General features: G+C 42.9%; 1 protein-coding gene across 2 annotated transcripts in view; it reads left to right on the forward strand.

Moving 5' to 3' along the window:
• The window catches only part of LOC140478000 (E3 ubiquitin-protein ligase MARCHF1-like), a 554,637-nt gene that overhangs the window by 155,174 nt on the left and 381,109 nt on the right, over positions 1-18,354 (forward strand). Inside the window, exon 1 of one of the 2 annotated variants that reach the window (XM_072571678.1) lies at positions 15,263-15,286. The exons of the other annotated variant lie outside the window; for it this stretch is intronic. The gene's annotated coding sequence lies outside the window, so the exon portion shown is untranslated. Of the gene's footprint in view, positions 1-15,262; positions 15,287-18,354 lie in introns of those variants that run through there. 2 annotated transcript variants of the gene reach the window in all.

Genomic DNA, 18,354 nt, shown 5'->3' on the forward strand with positions numbered 1-18,354 from the left:
ATAGCTTACCTGTCCGTTTCACACTCTCATCTTCAACAATACGGTCCCTCTCATTTGTAAATACTGAAGAAAAGTACTCATTCAAGACCTCTCCTATCTCTTCCGACTCAATACACCATCTCCCACTACTGTCCTTGATCGGACCTACCCTCGTTCTCATCATTCTCATGTTTCTCACATAAGCTTAAAAGGCCTTGGGTTATCCTTCATCCTACCCACCAAAGATTTTTCATGCCCTCTCTTAGCTCTCCTAATCCCTTTCTTCAGCTCCCTTCTGGCTATCTTGTATCCCTCCAACACTCTGTCTGAACCTTGTTTCCTCAACCTTATGTAAGCCTCCTTCTTCCTCTTTACAAGACATTCAACCTCCCTCATCAACCAAGGTTCCCTCACATGACCATCTCTTTCCTGCCTGACACGTACATACATATCAAGGGCACGTCGTTTCTATTCCCTGAAAAAGTTCCACATTTCCACAACATCCTTCCCTGACAGCCTATGCTCCCAATTTATGCTCCTTAGATCCTGTCTTACAGCATCGTATTTACCCTTCCCCCAATTGTAAAACCTACCCTGTTGCACGCACCTATCTCTCTCCATAAGCAAGGTGAAAGTCTCAGAATTGTGGTCACCATCACCAAAATGCTCACCCACTAACAAGCCCATCATTTTTCCCAGTTCGTTACCAAGTACCAAATCTAATATGGCCTCACCTCTGGTCGGACAATCTACATACTGAGTTAGAAAAGCTTCCTGGACACACTGCACAAACACCGCCCCGTCCAACCTACTTGATCTAAAGAGCGTCCAATCAATATTTGGGAAGTTGAAATCACCCATGACTACTACCCTGTGGCTTCTGCACCTTTCCAAAATCTGTTTCCCAATCTGTTTCTCCACATCTCTGCTGCTATTGGGGGGCCTATAGTAAACACCCAACAAGGTGACTGCTCCTTTCCTATTTCTGACTTCAGCCCATACTACCTCCAAAGGCAGATCCCCCTCGAACTGCCTTTCTGCAGCCGTTATACCATTTCTAATGAGCAACACCACCCCCCCCTCCTTTTTTACTACCCTCCCTAATCCTACTGAAACATCTGCAATCAGGAATCTCCAACAACCATTACTGTCCCTCTTCTATCCATCGTATTTACGATGGCCACAACATCATAGTCCCAAGTACCGATCCACGCCTTAAGTTCACCCACCTTATTTCGGATACTCCTTACGTTGAAGTATACACACTTGAGCCCATCTCTGTGTCCGCAAGTATTCCCTGTCAGTGCTACCTTCTCCACAGCCTCCCTACATTCTTGGACATCCTGAAAAACAGCTAACCTACTTGCTGGACTACAAGTCCGGATCCCATCCCCCTGCCAAATTAGTTGAAATCCCCCCGAAGAGTGCTAGGAAACCTACCTCCCAGGATATTGGTGCCCTTCTGGTTCAGGTGCAATCCATCCTGTTTGTACAGGTCCTACCTGCCCCAGAATGCAGTCGAATTGTCCAAATACCTGAAGCCCTCCCTCCTACACCATCCTTGCAGCCATGTGTTCAACTGCTCTCTCTCCCTCTTCCTTGCCTCACTGTCACGTGACACCGTCAACAACCCAGAGATGACGACTCTGTCCGTCCTAGCTTTTAGCTTCCAACCTAACTCCCTGAGCTCCTGAATGACCTCCCCACCCCTCTTCCTACCTATGTCGTTGGTGCCAATGTGCACCACGACTTCTGGCTGCACACCCTCCCCCTTAAGGATTCTGAAGACACGGTCCGCGACGTCTCGGACCCTGGCACCCGGGAGGCAACAAACCAACCGAGAGTCTTGCCTATGTCCACAGAACCGCCTGTCTGTCCCTCTAACTATAGAGTCTCCTATGACTAGTGCTCTCCTCCTCTCCCCCTTTCCCTTCTGAGCCTCAGAGCCGGACCTCATGCCAGAGACCCAGTCACTGCAGCTTACCCCTGCTAGGCCGTCCCCCCCAACAGTATCAAAAGCGGTATACTTATTGTTGAGGGGAACGACCACAGGGGAACCCTGCACTGTCTGCTTCCTCCCCTTCCCACCTCTAACTGTTACCCAGCTACCTCTGTTCTCTGGCGTAACTATGTCCCTGTAGCTTCTATCTATCCCCCTCTCAACCTCTCGAATAATCCTCAGTTCATCCAACTCCAGCTCCAGTTCCCTAACGTGGTCTGTGAGGAGCTGGAGCTGGCTGCACTTCCTCCAGTTGAAGTCAGCAGGAGCATCGGTGGTCACCCCTACCTCAAACATCCTGCAGGAGGAACATTCCACTGCCTGCACTGCCATAACTCTACACTCAATCTCCAAAACAAGAACACTAAGTAGCTTACCTGTTCAGCTGACTGAGTCCTTTTTTTTAGGTTAAAGGAGGAGGGAGGGTGGGAGACACTACACGTGTAGTGTCTCAGATTCCTTCTCCACTCAAATAACAATCACTTACCTTCCCGACCAGCTCAGCGCTCCGACTTCACTTCCGCCCAGCTCCTGCTGCGCTCTGCTGCAAAAAAAATGGATATCTGCCTCGCTGTGGGGAGGACCGTGAAGGAGGACATCGTTGAAATTAGGAGGAACATTGAAGCAATTACAATTTCAATATTCGTGAAATAAAGAAAGACAAGCTGAGTTATAATTGCAAAAATGCAGGCGGCCAGAGGTAATAGGACTGACTCAACTCCCTGAGGAGGAAGTGGTAGAGAAAAATCCACAGTTTTGAAACGCACTTGTTGTTATTACAGGATTTGTCATGCATTTTAAAGCAGTCTGTATTTATGTCCTGTAATATTTTGTGGCACTTGCAAGTCAATATGATGCTTCAGTTCTTTTATTGCTTCAAGAGTTCTGTGTCGACATTAAAAAAAAACACAGCTTTTATACTGGGAAGATGAATAACAGCACAAGAAAATACTGAAGGTGACTGAACTATTCTTCAAATATAAGATTGTTACAAATGCACTACAAACTATTTAGCAAAAGAGAAAACCAAGTCACTTATACAATAAAGCTATGTATAGCAATTTTTAATTTTTTTAAAAATGGAATTATACAACAACACTGCAATCTGTTGGCTCGGACTACATAACGATGATACCAAAGAATGGGTCAACGCAGCAGAAGGCAGATGGGAGTAGGAGTTATATAACAGACAAGCAGATAACCCTCTGGGGGAGAGGTGATCTTTGGAGGGTTAGAAAAGGCACTGGCTCTTCATTGGAGATTGGTGGACAATTGTCAGTTGTTTTCATGTTGATTTATTTGTTTGCAGCAGTTACGTGTCAAGAATACTGGGAAAATCAATCAGGGCGCAGAGTGAAGAATTTCTCAGGGCCATCGACTAATGTTGCAGTAGGGCTAGGTGTTTAAAGTGCGTGTCATATTAAAATTAAAGACTTAATTTCATATTTTAGACCTATCGCACAAACCGGATTAATGGACAATCAATATTTTCCAACATTCTTTCAGCTATGTGGTAAATGATTGGTAAATTAGAAGCATCATTCCACAGCTGTGCTGTTTTGAATTATTAAGATAAACATAATTCATGTTTAAAACACCAAATTGGATGTCCACAATTTTATTTGATCTGCAGCAGAGCGACAGTATTTTGACAAACCACATATGTTCACATCCAAAAACATTTGTCAAATACTTGGGAGATTGAATTGATTTCTAATCCAGAATCATGGATACTGTTCAATAATTTTCCATTTATCTTGAAAATGTGCAGCTTCTTTCACTAAGCCTGTGTGCAGCTTTTATATGTGCCCAAAGATTAGAGCAAAAAGAAATGAAATGGTTTAAAGTATAGAATTTAATTCAAACCTCTTAAGGAAAGATGAAACTAACATTTATGCAGTGGCTTTTCTAATTTCAGACCATTTTGATATGCTTTATACTCAATTAAATACCTTTGAAGTGAAGCTATTGTATTCAAGGGAAAAATCAATTTAACCATAGAGCAGCAATGAAAATAAAGTTTTTGGGCTATTGGCTACACCATAAATATCATAATTTAAGAAACTTAGCAGTCAATTTTCAAAGAACAAAACAATAAATGGTCAGATCATCCATTTTACATATTGCTTAAAAGTAAATATTGACCACACCATCAGATAATAGTCGTCTTTGAAAACCACCTTTGTCTTGCATTAATCCGAGGTCACAAAGTCCAAAAAGAATGATAACAAACACTATCAATAATGTTTACTTTAGATTTCAGTTTAACGTATCATCTAGTAGATGGTACCGGGGAGAATATGTATTTCAATACACTGAAATGTCAGTATAAATAATGTGCTGCTATATCTTAACTGGGGTTTTAACAGACAATCATTTGATTCAGAGGCAAGAAAGTTATGACTGAGACATTGATATCCGTATGTGTAATTTGCAAGAAACATGCTTGAATTGTATAAATAGTATCAGCAGTTTGGAACACTTTTCCAACAACGTGCATTGCTCTTAAATCTTTGATGTTGGGACAGCTACCCCACAGATGAAGGTAAATCTTTGATATTGAGAGAACCGTTATATTGTGGATTGTGTTTTCAAATTTAGGCGAGAATAAGGGGATCATTTTTCCTGGTAATAAGCCCAACTAAGCCAAGAGACTTGCCGAGCAATGCTCAAATTGCCCACAATTGAGAACAAAGGGCAAGAGCAGCTATGTGAACCGTAAATAGATTTAGAGGTGGAAGTTTATGGGGCAGAAGAAAAAGAGATGGAGAAAAAGAACAGCAGTTGGTGTGGTTAGCAGAGAGAAGAAGCTGCAAAATACAAGAGTTGGTCCACTGCCATAGTGACATACACCACATCCACTGAATTAATCTGATAAATTCATTACGATGTGATTGCTCGATAAGAAGTATGATGGGAGTGGGTTTTACTGCTGGAAGTGCATGTGGGAAGATCCCCAAAAACTGAGGAAACAACCTAGAGATGGTCACTTTGTTACTATTTTGTGAAACAAGGAACAGTGAACCTGTTGGAACCTGGATTGTAACCTGTTTTTATAAAAACTGTAATGCTGTGGAGAGAGGTGTTATTAGATTAGATTCCCTACAGTGTGGAAACAGACCCTTCAGCCCAACAAGTCCACACCGACCCGCCGAAGCACACCCACCAGACCCATTTTCCTGCATTTACCCCTGCCTCTAACACTACAGGCGATTTAGCATGGCCAATTCACCTGACCTGCACACTTTTGGACTGTGGGAGGAAACCGGAGCACCCGGAGGAAACCCACGCAGACACGGGGAGAACGTGCAAACTCCACACAGAGAGTCGCCTGAGGCGGGAATTGAACCCGCGTCTCTGGCGCTCTCTTATAAAAGAAGAATTTTCCTTTCTGTAGTTTAAAACATAAGTAACTTACAAAATAGTGTTTTGCTAACACTGTTTTTAGCCACTGAGACAGTAAAAATCTCAAAACATGCCATGTCATTCTTTTGAGCTATTAACTAAACATTGTCAATCCCCATGGAGATTGTCGAATTATTCAAGCATCAACTTGGCATAATCGCCAAATTATACCTTACACCAATATCCCAGACACCTCTATCATTAGCCATCAGAAGCACCAGAAGAGACAGCACTATTGGTATACTGTCAGTAGGTAGTAGTTTGGAAGTGCTCAACATTGAATTTGGATCCAGTGAAGCCTCATGTTAATACCCACTTGATGCCTCTCAGTTGAGGAATTGTTGACCCTCCATATTGTAAACCACTTTGAAGAAACGCAGAGGGTAGCAAACACACACAATGTACTCTGGATTGGTGGGAAGAGATGGCATAGCAGTAATATGACTGGACTGGTATTCCAGGACATAGGTTTGAATGATACCATGGTACATACTGAACTTTAAATTCTGTAAAATTCTAGAATAACAAGCGATCTAATGACAACCATACAACTGTGTTGATTATTGTAAGAGCCCGTCTGGTACATTGATGTCCTTCAGGGATGGAAATCTACTGTCCTTACTCCAAACTGCATCAGTGGGTTGACTCTCAAATAAACGTTTGATGGGCAATAAATGCAGACAGAGCCAGCAATGCCCATATCCCATGAATGATTCAAAAGAAATTTTTGCAATGCCCTTCGTAAAATGTGGCTTGATAGTTGATAGGAGAAAGTGAGGACTGCAGATGCTGGAGTATCAGAGCTGAAAATGTGCTGCTGGAAAAGCGCAACAGGTCAGGCAGCATCCAAGGAGCAGGAGAATCGACGTTTCGGGCATCAGCCCTTCTTCAGGAATGAGGAGGGTGTGCCAAGCAGGCTAAGATAAAAGGTAGGGAGGAGGGACTTGGGGGAGGGGCGTTGGAAATGCGATAGGTGGAAGGAGGTTTAGGTGAGGGTGATAAGGTGAGGGTGATAGGCCGGAGTGGGGGTGGGGGCAGAGAGGTCAGGAAGAAGATTGCAGGTTAGGAAAGTGGTGCTGAGTTCGAGGGTTGGGACTGAGACAAGGTGGGGGGAGGGGAAATGAGGAAACTGGAAAAATCTGAGTTCATCCCTTGTGGTTGGAGGGTTCCTAGGCGGATGAAGCGCTCTTCCTCCAGCCGTCGTGTTGCTATGGTCTGGTGATGGAGGAGTCCAAAGACCTGCATGTCCTTGGTGGAGTGGGAGGGGGAGTTGAAGTGTTGAGCCACGGGGTAATTGGGTTGGTTGGTCCGGGTGTCCTCATTTCCCCTCCCCCCACCTTGTCTCAGTCAAATCCCTCGAACTCAGCACCGCCTTCCTAACCTGCAATCTTCTTCCTGACCTCTCCGCCTCCACCCCCACTCCGGCCTATCACCCTCACCTTAACCTCCTTCCACCTATCGCATTTCCAACGCCCCTCCCCCAAGTCCCTCCTCCCTACTTTTTATCTTAGCCTGCTTGGCACACATTCCTCATTCCTGATAGTTGATAACCAAGCTGTCCAAATTCTGGAGAACATGTGCACCAGCTGGGGCCCATGGCAGGTACTGAAAAAATCAGCATGAGGAATAAACACATTTAACCTCACCTTCACCGATCTACTTGCAACAGATGCGTCTACCCATAACATTACTGATAAGTGTGACCATTGTATAGTCCATGGCAGTTCGGAAAATGAGGTAGACATGAAGTACTGTCTTCACATTTAGAAATTGCTACGTCAGATTCAGAATAGATCATGCAACTCAAAAACTCCTAGCTTTGAGCCATCATTGTCAGAGCAATTGCATTTTACCCCAGTGTCCAGTCTGGTGTATATCCTTCACTCAACCATTACCGTCCAGCCAATGAAGCAACTTTGGTTCAATAAAGAGTATACAAGAGCATCTCCTCCCCCACTCACCCATTGTACTCTATGCTACTCTCTCCCCACCCCCACCCTCCTCTAGCTTATCTCTCCATGCTTCAGGCTCACTGCCTTTATTCCTGATGAAGGGCTTTTGCCCGAAACGTTGATTTCGCTGCTCGTTGGATGCTGCCTGAACTGCTGTGCTCTTCCAGCACCACTAATGCAGTACTAGAGGTGCCAAACAGTACTCTATGCTTGCTCGACAGCGGAGGCAACAGATTGTAGATAAAATTAGACAATCCCAAAGCCAGTGGTTCGGATCAGAACTTTATTGTTCAGGCACACCCAGTTGTGAATGACAGTGGGCAATTAAACAACTAATGGTAAGATGAGGTTCAACAAGCATTCTCATCTTCAATCTAGCAGCTCCTGGTCAGCACTACAAAAGACAAGACTGAAGCATTCACCAACAGCTTAAAGCAGGAATGTCCAATGAATTAGCCATCTTGGCCTCCTGTGAATCCTTCCTTTCAAGTCAGGTGATACCACTTCACGACTGGACAGCAGTTTTGAAGAAGGGTCACCAGACACAAAACGCTAACCTTGCTTTTCAGAAATGCTGCCAGAACTACTGCTGAACTTTTCTAGTAATTTATGTTTTTGTTTCTAATATTAAGCTAATCAGTTACAGTGAACAGCTTTTATCAATGTGTCAAAAGTCCAAGTGGCTACAGATAAGATGGTTCCAGGTAAGTATCTTCTGTACTATTACAGAGCATGTGACCTGACAGCATGAGCTTATTTCTTTAAGTTATATTACAAACTAACTGTGAGTTACAACATCTTCCAAACACGTGACCTTTATCACTGAGAAGAACGAGGGCAGTAGATGCATTGAAACACCACCACCTGCAAGTTTCTGTCTAAACCACACACTATCCACACCTAGACTGTCATTCCTCCATGAATGTTGGGTCAAGATCCTGGATCCTTTCTGAACAGTGCTATGAGTGTATGTACACCACGTAGGCTGCTGTAGCTCAAGGTGACATCTCATCAGGACCTGCTCAAGGGTAATTCACCCTGGGAAATAGATGTTGGCCTAGCTAGTGACACCTAGGTTCCACAAATGAGCAACATAAAGGAGCACTGTTTACAAATGTAACTACAAAAGCCAAATCTTCAGCACAAAATTCTCAAGTTTATAGTTTAGCAAATATGCTTCTCATAACTACCTCTGTCCTAAGCCCTGGATAAAGTTTGACATTAATGATCAGGGGAAATCTTTGAGTCAGGACAAATTGTTTGGCATACTTTTATCTAGGAAAATGCTTTTTTTCTTGTCATTGTGAGATTTTCAATTAAATATCCTCAATGCATAGTGCTACAATTACCTAACTTAGCAATAGGAGAAGTAAATCTTGGAAAACTACACCCCGCATACAGATGATCCTATCTACAAAACTGCATTGTTTCTTGGCAAATGAAGATGAACCAACTTGCAAAAGGATAGTAACACTTTAAAATAATTCAATTGTTAACAGCTCACAAACATTTGTTCCAATAAATTTGTATTTGTTTGAGGAGAAAAAGTTTAATTTACTATAAAAAAAGGTAATAGAAAATCTGATATATTTAGTGATAATCAAATCATTAGGCTCTAAAGGTTCCACACATGGGTATTAGAGGAAACATGTGGCAATTTTTTTTTGTTGCAATTTTCCAAAGCATTGCGCTTTTTAAATTGTAAAATTGCAAATGCTAATTCATTGTTAAAGTAAGAAGGTATAGAGAAATCAGGTAACTCTGAATGGGTTAAAAGCATCTCAATCCCTATGTAAATCAGAAACTCCCAAGTTCTGATGAAGAGTCACCAGTTTCAAAACACTAATTCTATTTTCTCTCTAGGTTTAAAGTGAGAGAGGAAAGATATAAAAGAGACCGAAGGGGCAACTTTTTCACACAGAGGGTGGTACGTGTATGGAATGAGCTGCCAGAGGAAGTGGTGGAGGCTGGTGCAATTGAAACATTTAAGAGACATCTGGATGGGTATATGAATAGGAAGGGTTTGGAGGGATATGGGCCAGGTGCTGGTAGGTGGGACTGGATTGGGTTGGGATATCTGGTCAGCATGGACGATTTGGACCGATGGGTCTGCTTCCGTGCTGTACATCTCCATGACCCTATGACTCTTCACAGATGACACCATATCTGCTGCATTTGTCCAGCAGTTTCTGTTTTTGTTTCAGATCTCCAACATCCACAGTTCTGTGGTTTAAATATTTAAGCAGCAAGTGTTTTGTTGATTTAACCTGGAGTTCCAATTTAACAAGCAGTTCGAGTGCTGTGGAAATTCCCAGGCTCAGGGAGGCACAACAGATTAATCGTTTGACAATCATATCTCTCACAGGTTTTCACACTCCAAATGGCGTATGCTGGTGGCTCGTTGAAAACAAGGCCAACCTCTGAGGACCTGGGTAATGTGATTCACCTTCCTGGGCAGACCTGTGGTAGCTCTACCTTATACACCAACAATCATTTCCAGAATGATAGTGGCTTGATTTGCTCTACATGGCCTAACCCTGCACATTGCAAAGGAGCAGTATGCAGAAGGAGGAGCACATTGTTCCGAATCCTCTGTGAATGGGGAGGAGGAGGGGGATCCTGCGGCAGGTTACCCGGCTGTTAGGGAAGTTTATGATGGCTTCAGACAGCGATGGTTCAGTTAACCTGAACACATGAGACCATCAGGCTGCCTAGTGATAAAACTCCACCCTCAGTAAATACATAAAAGTCCCAAAGTCAAAAGCCAGCTGCCACAATCACACTGTTTGCTCATCTCTCACTGCCACCCTTTTGAAGGCTACTCAACATTTGGAATTTAGGATTCAGCAAGTGTATGACAAATGAGAAAATACAGTAGTTTTTTCATTTAACTAAACACATATATGAGAATATGATTATCTTTATGCATGTCTAAGTGGCATGAACAAGCCTTTCTCATCCATTTCTTGTTACACCCACATCACAGAATCACTGTTGCTATGATAGAGCTGAGGGCAGGCTCTGACAGTGGAGATTCCTGTTGTGTACATCCTCTGGGCTTCGAAGGTCTTATGGGACCCTCAAAGACTGCTTCCCTTGGAGAATACTCTGTCACTGGTACAGCTCTTGGCATATGGGGTTCCGCTGGATTAGGCGTACCCTTGAGAAGAATCTCCACTCTCATATGCCTTTACACCACCTCGCCTCTCATTCTCAGTTACGTAAGAGCTTGGCTGCATTTTAGTGAGACTATAAGCCACTTCCAACTTGGTTTGGCAGACCGTAGGTCACTGGATGGCCAATCCGTGTTCAATGACCTGGAAGTGACCACTCTTCCCATGGAGATTCACATCAGTACAAATGCCTAATAAATCATGACACTCGAGTGAGAGGTGAAATCCTCTTGCTCCTCTTCAAAAGTGTACAAAGTTTCTGGAAATGCTCACAGCAGAACACAGATTTCCCTTTGCTGCTCCACAAATTCCCTTTCCATGTGTGACCAGTACAGATTAGTATCTCCATCCATCTAAGCATTACCTTGACTATCCTGCACTCTCTTACTAGGACCTACTGTCTGTACCGCCAATCCTTGCTCACGTTCATATATGCTGTGGCCCTCACGATGTGACAAACTAGCTACTGTGACTGAATTATCCACCAAGCTGTGTTTCTGTGTGCTGGGGGGAGGCTGCAAGTGATGCAGGTGAGATTTTCTGACTTTGGTCAGAAAATTGCGGAGTACATGACCAAAAGTTCCAATATGCGTGGTAAGTGAGCCTTGCCCCCTGACAGGAAGGACCCAAAATATAACATGAACCCTGCATGTTTCTCTCCACTATTGCCCTGGCTCTGTTTTTAAGCACATTTAATACAGGCACGGTATTGTTACATCTGACAATGGGTGTTTAACATCACTGGTTAAATTGAGCGGTGAGTTTCAATTCATGTCATTACGTTCCATGCATGGCTACACGCTATATCCATGAGGCACAAGGTCATATATTTTCATCCAGTATTTACTCAGGAAGAAGAAGTATTTCCTTATTTCAGTAATGAAAAGTCCAGTTGTGGTCTATCGTATTTCTCTATCTGATGGTGCATATTGGTGCAACTTGTATAAAATGGTATCTGTGTAACTGGAAAGCTACATTTTCAAGAAAAAGGCCGAGGGAAGTCTTACCAATTAATCCATGAGAGAAATTCCATGTATTACCTCTGTATTGAGCAAACTATTAGTAAAATCTTTTCGCTCCCCCTGTAATGAATTTCATTTGGTTGGCGGGGGGGGGGGAGCGTTGTAAAGGCTGGGCATTTAACCAGGTGGGAAGGTGGTGGGTATTGACCTTGCCATCTTCCCACCTCCACACGATTCAGACTCTGTGGGAAGGCCCATGGACAGTGATCCCACCCCTCTGGAAATTGATGTTTGGAGGTGGCAATTAATCCCCATTAATTACTACCTTTGGTATCAACTCAATGGCAGGTGATGGCTTTACCATTATATGGAATGAGTCCATGTAGGTTGTCATTACCTAACTGAGGAAAGCGGCATTGGGAAGGATGGGCATCTACATTGAGCTAGTGTCCAGCCCTTGCGGCTAGACCGTCTGTTCTGAGAACCCCATGTGAACCCTTCTCCATTCATCAGTCACCTCTGATCAGAGGTCCCTTACTGATCCCGTGCTTTGGATAGGTATGGTACAGGCATCAGCCATTGCCTCCCAGTGACACTGTCAATCAGTAGAGTTGCTGGTCTGTGATCAGTCGCTCTTGGCCATGGGATTCCCATACCCGATGTTCTTGATCCTGGAGTAAGGCCCATCTTGTCAAGTACCTGGGTGGAACATCATGCTATGAGCCTTCTCAAAAAAAGTGTCATGAGGTCCTAACTGGCTCCTCAGTCAGTTGTTTAAATACCCAATGCTTCCACAAGATTCTGCTTGCTGGAGTACATGGTATTATATCGGTATATGATACAGAAACATGCCACTTAGACCAATAATATTAATGGTTCACTCCGGCATCCTTTTGTGTTTCCAGCATTTTGGGAGGCAATGAGTTTGTGGTATTATTGCTAGTCTATTAATACAGAAAGGAGACAGTGAGGACTTCAGATGCTGGAGATCAGAGTTGAGAGTGTGTTGCTGGAAAAGCACAGCAGGTGAGGCAACACCCAAGGAGCAGGAAAATCAATGTTTCAAGCCAGAGCCCTTCATCAGGAATGCGTAATGAAGGGCTCCGGCCCGAAACATTGGTTTTCCAGCTCCTCGGATGCTGCCTGACCTGCTGTGCTTTTCCAGCAACACACTCTCAACTATTAACACAGAAACTTAACAAATGTTCTGGTGGACTGGATTTATATCCCAGCATGGCAAATGGTGGAATTTGAATTAAATTGAAAGAAAAATCCGGAATTAAGAATCTACTGATGACCATGAAACCTTTGTCAATTGTCATAAAAACTTATCTGGCTCACTAATATCCTTTAAGGAATAAAATCTGCCATCCTAACCTGATCTGGCCTACATGTGACACCAGACTCACAATAGTGGGGTTGACTCTTAACTACCCTCTGGGCAAATAGAGATGGACAATGAACGCTGGTTCTGCAAGTGATGGCCACATCCTGTGAATGAATAACTTAAGTAAAATATTGAGATTGTCTAGCTTCCCCTTAAATGCATCTAATTTATTTACTTCAAACACTCCCTATGGAAGTCAGTTCGACATTCTCACCATTCTGTGGAAAAAGGTGGTTGGTTCAGAATTTCCTATTATATTTCTTGGCAACTATCCAGTGTTGATGCTATTTAATTCTACCTGAGATGTGGAAATGGCCTTTCTGCACCCACTCCATCAAGGTCTTCCATAATGTTGAAGACCTCCAAGAGGTCACTTCTCAGCCCTTTTTGTTTGAAGAAAAACAAAACAGACCCAGCCTGTCAATCTTTTGCTGATATATACGTCCACACACTTCTGACATCACGTTTTTAAATACATTCTTCGCCCTCTCCATGGCTCTATAACTATTTCAGTCAATGACAAGACAGTATCTCCCATAAGCCGGCACTGATGTCTGACACCTTTAGGGATGTTTTGAGAACATTGTCATGACCATGGATCAGAACCCCAAAGCACTATGGACATTTTTAAATTCCAAAATGTGCTTCTTTTTAATAAAAAGGACAGATAACAAAAAAGAACAATGAATGTAAATTCACCGTTGTCTGGCAAGATCCTGTATGAGCCATGGAATGTCACGCCTAGAGGGGGTCAGGAAACCATCAAGCAAGAATGGTGATGTCACAGGAAGAGATAGTAAGGGATTGAACATCCTCTTCCTCTTAATAAAAAGGTACCTTTTGCAGAATTTGTTTTTTTTTGCTTTTCCTTCCTGGAATGTAAAAATGGAGGTTAACAACCCATCTGCAGCCAAATTTGTATGTGCTAATGTTCGAATGAAAAAGATGTTTGAAAGAATTTAGGTATTCATGGGTTTTAGTACTTGAGTGATGTGAAGCTCACAGTCAAGAAAATACCAGAAATTCATCCGTAAACTGCAGATGAAATGACTCTCTCTTGTTCTGAGTGTAAGAAACCATCTAGCAGCAATCCAGTCAGAAAGAAACAAGGCAGGAAAGGCCCTCTCATTCTTGAGTGCTGCCTGCCAACTATTGTCAAGAAGAAATTGGGCAAAAGGATTTCAACTAACCTATCAAAACCAAGAATCGCAATATTGACTATCCTACTCCCTACATTTTATGAACATCTACAGAGACTGATCTCTACAGTTTTTAATGTTTCTATCTTTTTGTGATCCTTTCTTATTTCTAATCTACATGTAGGTGTGCTGCATTGTCCTTTCTTCTTTATTTTTAAGCTAATTAACTCACTCTTTTCTTAACTGGAGAAAGTCTGGTTAAATTACGTCTTTTTAATATGTAAGTTAATTTGATCTGGGAGAAAGTCATTCACAAGGGATAGATCTGAAGTTGATTTTGCTGTGAATAACTGAGAGGCTTGTAATAAAGCAGAGGACAATCTCACATCGAACATGATGAATTGTGGTATCCATTCTGATCCACAATAACTTGTGGAACATTGCCTGGGAGCTTGTCAGAACAACATGCCGAAATTATTTCTGCTATCCTCCTGGAGTCTCCTGCCATGATCAAGCTCCAAGTACAGCAGTTTGGTTGGGACTCTGTCATCAGATATACAAGCCACATGTCCTGGCCAGCAGAGCTGGTTTTAGACAATCAGAAATACTGAGCAAGTTGAACTGGGAGAGGATGTTGCTGTGGATCAGCACACTAAAGTCTAACCAAGGTTCAATACAGGTCTAGCATAATTTTCCTGCTTTTCAGTTTTGAACCTCTGAAATTGAAATGTGGTGCTTGGTTTCTGACTTCAGACCTTTCTAATCTATGGTGAAACTACTGAATGGTGTAAGTCTATTCCACTTAGACTGTCACCTGCCAACTTTGACTGTTACCTTCCTACCAAAATGCCATACCTCATAATTATCTATATTGAACTAACTGCATTACATTTATTTGTGCTTAACATTTGCAGGGCGGAACAAAACCTTTCTATGGGATTTTCCATGGATCTCTAGGCATTTTAGAGCTACCTATCAGCTGCTAATATCTCTATTTTACTACAGAAAAATCTGAACACTGAGACTTTGATTAGTATCCAAGGGACAAGTGGTGACACGCTTCCTGCTCATACTCACTGACGTGTTTTCTTCCAGCTTACTTGAGTGCTGTAGCTACATTAGTGTGGTCCCTCTTTAAAAAAGTGAACAGTGAAAGCTCTGAGACTAAACTTCAGAAGAGGTTTTCCTCATGGTTGCCTGGCAACAAACATTTATATCTCAGAATTGCGTGGTGCCATTTTCCTGGTTACTGGCGGGTTAAGTGGCTGTGTCCCCACTCACAGGCCCAAGGTGAGATTTCTTTAGCTTTCCTAACAGTCTAACTGACAAAACTTTTGTGGTCACTGGAGAATGTCGGATAAGCAAAAATAAGATTCTGAATCACAGCTTTTTAGTATTAATTCTCAACATATCCATCATTTTCTTGGGCTGCTGAATCCACTTTATTTTGCAAGGAAGGTCCAAGGGCACAAAAACTATGATGTGAAATAGTGCTGGTTAACTTTGATCTGAAATCTGAGAAATGCATTATCAATTGCTATATTTGTAATTTTTTTATGAACATAAACCTTTCAAAATTTCTCTTTCATATGATGATGTATCATTATAGCTCTTGTCACTTGCTTAGGTCGGCCTTCACTTTAAGTCCATAATTCAATTTTACTTCTTACATTATTGTCATATATTTATACATCCTTTATGTTGGAGATTAAATGTTTATATAACTCATTCATCCTACTGGGGGGCATATTATAACCGTGTATGCTCATGTGTATCATGTGCTTATGGCTTGTTTTAAAAGCCATCCTCTTTGTTTGTATGGATGCAGAATAAATAATATTAAGGCTGAATTAATTTTGTTGCAGAATGGCAGAAGAAGAATGGGCATTTGAATTGCAGTCAACAGTTATCCTAAAAGCTTACGCATAGATCTTCACAAAGGCTAACCTCTGTTTTATTGCAACTATTGCTACTTATCAAGTAATGTTCAGGAGCCAGATCAGTCCTTAAAGGACTATGTTTGCTCTCTTACATAAACCAAAGTCAATGACTCTTCGGGTGGGGGGGTTAAACTAATTTGGCAGGGGGATGGGATCCGGACTTGTAGTCCAGCAAGTAGGTTAGCTGTTTTTCAGGATGTCCAACAATGTAGGGAGGCTGTGGAGAAGGTAGCACTGACATGGAATACTTGCGGACACAGAGATGGGCTCAAGTGTGTATACTTCAACGCAAGGAGTATCAGAAATAAGGTGGGTGAACTTAAGGCGTGGATCGGTACTTGGGACTACGATATTATGGCCATCACAGAAACATGGAAAGAAGAGGGACAGGAATGGCTGTTGGAGGTTCCTGGTTACAGATGTTTCAGTAAGATTAGGGAGGGTGGTAAAAAAGGAGGGGGTGCTAATTAGAAATGGTATAACGGCTGCAGAAAGGCAGTTTTGGGGGGGATCTGCCTTTGGAGGTAGTATGGGCTGAAGTCAGAAATAGGAAAGGTACAGTCACCTTGTTGGGTGTTTACTATAGGCCCCCCAATAGCAGCAGAGATGTGGAGAAACAGATTGGGAAACAGATTTTGGAAAGGTGCAGAAGCCACAAGGTAGTAGTCATGGGCGATTTCAACTTCCCAAATATTGATTGGAAGCTCTTTCGATCAAGTAGGTTGGACTGGGTGGTGTTTGTGCAGTGTGCCCAGGAAGCTTTTCTAACTCAGTATGTAGATTGTCCGAACAGAGGGGAGGCCATATTGGATTTGGTACTTGGTAACGAACCGGGACAAGTGATGGGCTTGTTAGTGGGTGAGCATTTTGGTGATGATGACCACAATTCTGAGACTTTCACCTTGCTTATGGAGAGAGATAGGTGCGTGCAACAGGGCAGGCTTTAGAATTGGGGGAAGGGTAAATACGATGCTGCAAGACAGGATCTGAGGAGCATAAATTGGGAGCATAGGATGTCAGGGAAGGATGTTGTGGAAATGTGGAACTTTTTCAAGGAACAGATATGACGTGTCCTTGATATGTATGTACCTGTCAGGCAGGAAAGAGATGGTCATGTGAGGGAACCTTGGTTGACAAGGGAGATTGAATGTCTTGTAAAGAGGAAGAAGGAGGCTTACATAAGGTTGAGGAAACAAGGTTCAGACAGAGAGTTGGAGGGATACAGGATAGCCAGGAGGGAGCTGAAGAAAGGGATTAGGAGAGCTAAGAGAGGGCATGAAAAATCTTTGGCAGGTAGAATCAAGGATAACCCCAAGGCCTTTTATGCGTATGTGAGAAACCTGAGAATGACGAGAACGAGGGTAGGTCCGATCAAGGACAGTAGTGGGAGACTGTGTATTGAGTTGGAAGAGATAGGAGAGGTCTTGAATGAGTACTTTTCTTCAGTATTTACAAATGAGAGGGACCGTATTGTTGAAGAGGAGAGTATGAAACAGACTGGTAAGCTGGAGGAGATACTTGTTAGGAAGGAAGATGTGTTGGGCATTTTGAAAAACTTGAGGATAGGCAAGTACCCCGGGCCTGACGGGATATATCCTAGGATTATGTGGGAATCAAGAGAGGAAATTGCAGAACCGTTGGCAATGATCTTTTCATCTTCACTGTCAATGGGGATGGTGCCAGGGGACTGGAGAGTGGCGAATGTTGTACCCCTGTTCAAAAAAGGGAATAGGAATAACCCGGGAATTACAGGCCAGTTAGTCTTACTTTGGTGGTAGGCAAAGTAATGGAAAGGGTACTGAGGGATAGGATTTATGAGTATTTGGAAAGACCCTGCTTGATTAGGGACAGCCAGCACGGATTTGTGAGGGGTAGGTCTTGCCTTACAAGTCTTATTGAATTCTTTGAGGAGGTGACCAAGCATGTGGATGAGGGTAGAGCAGTGGATGTAGTGTACATGGATTTTAGTAAGGCATTTAATAAGGTTCCCCATGGTAGGCTTATGCGGAAGCTCAGGAGGCATGGGATAGTGGAAAGTTTGGTCAGTTGGATAGAAAACTGGCTAACCGGTTGAAGTCAGAGAGTGGTGGTAGATGGTAAATATTTAGCCTGGAGCCCAGTTACAAGTGGAGTTCCGCAGGGATCAGTTCTGGGTCCTCTGCTGTTTGTAATTTTTATTAATGTCTTGGAAGAGAGAGTCGAAGGGTGGGTCAGTAAATTTGCAGACGTTACAAGGATTGGTGGAGTTGTGGATACTGAGGAGGGCTGTTGTCGGCTGCAAAGGGACTTAGATATGATGCAGAGCTGGGCTGAAGAGTGGCAGATGGAGTTCTACCCTGTCAAGTGTGAGGTTGTCCATTTTGGAAGGACAAATAAGAATGTGGAGTACAGGGTTAACGGTAGGGTTCTTAGTAAGGT

Source organism: Chiloscyllium punctatum, chromosome 1, assembly GCF_047496795.1.
Source record: "Chiloscyllium punctatum isolate Juve2018m chromosome 1, sChiPun1.3, whole genome shotgun sequence".
In the NCBI taxonomy this organism is placed as follows: domain Eukaryota; kingdom Metazoa; phylum Chordata; class Chondrichthyes; order Orectolobiformes; family Hemiscylliidae; genus Chiloscyllium; species Chiloscyllium punctatum.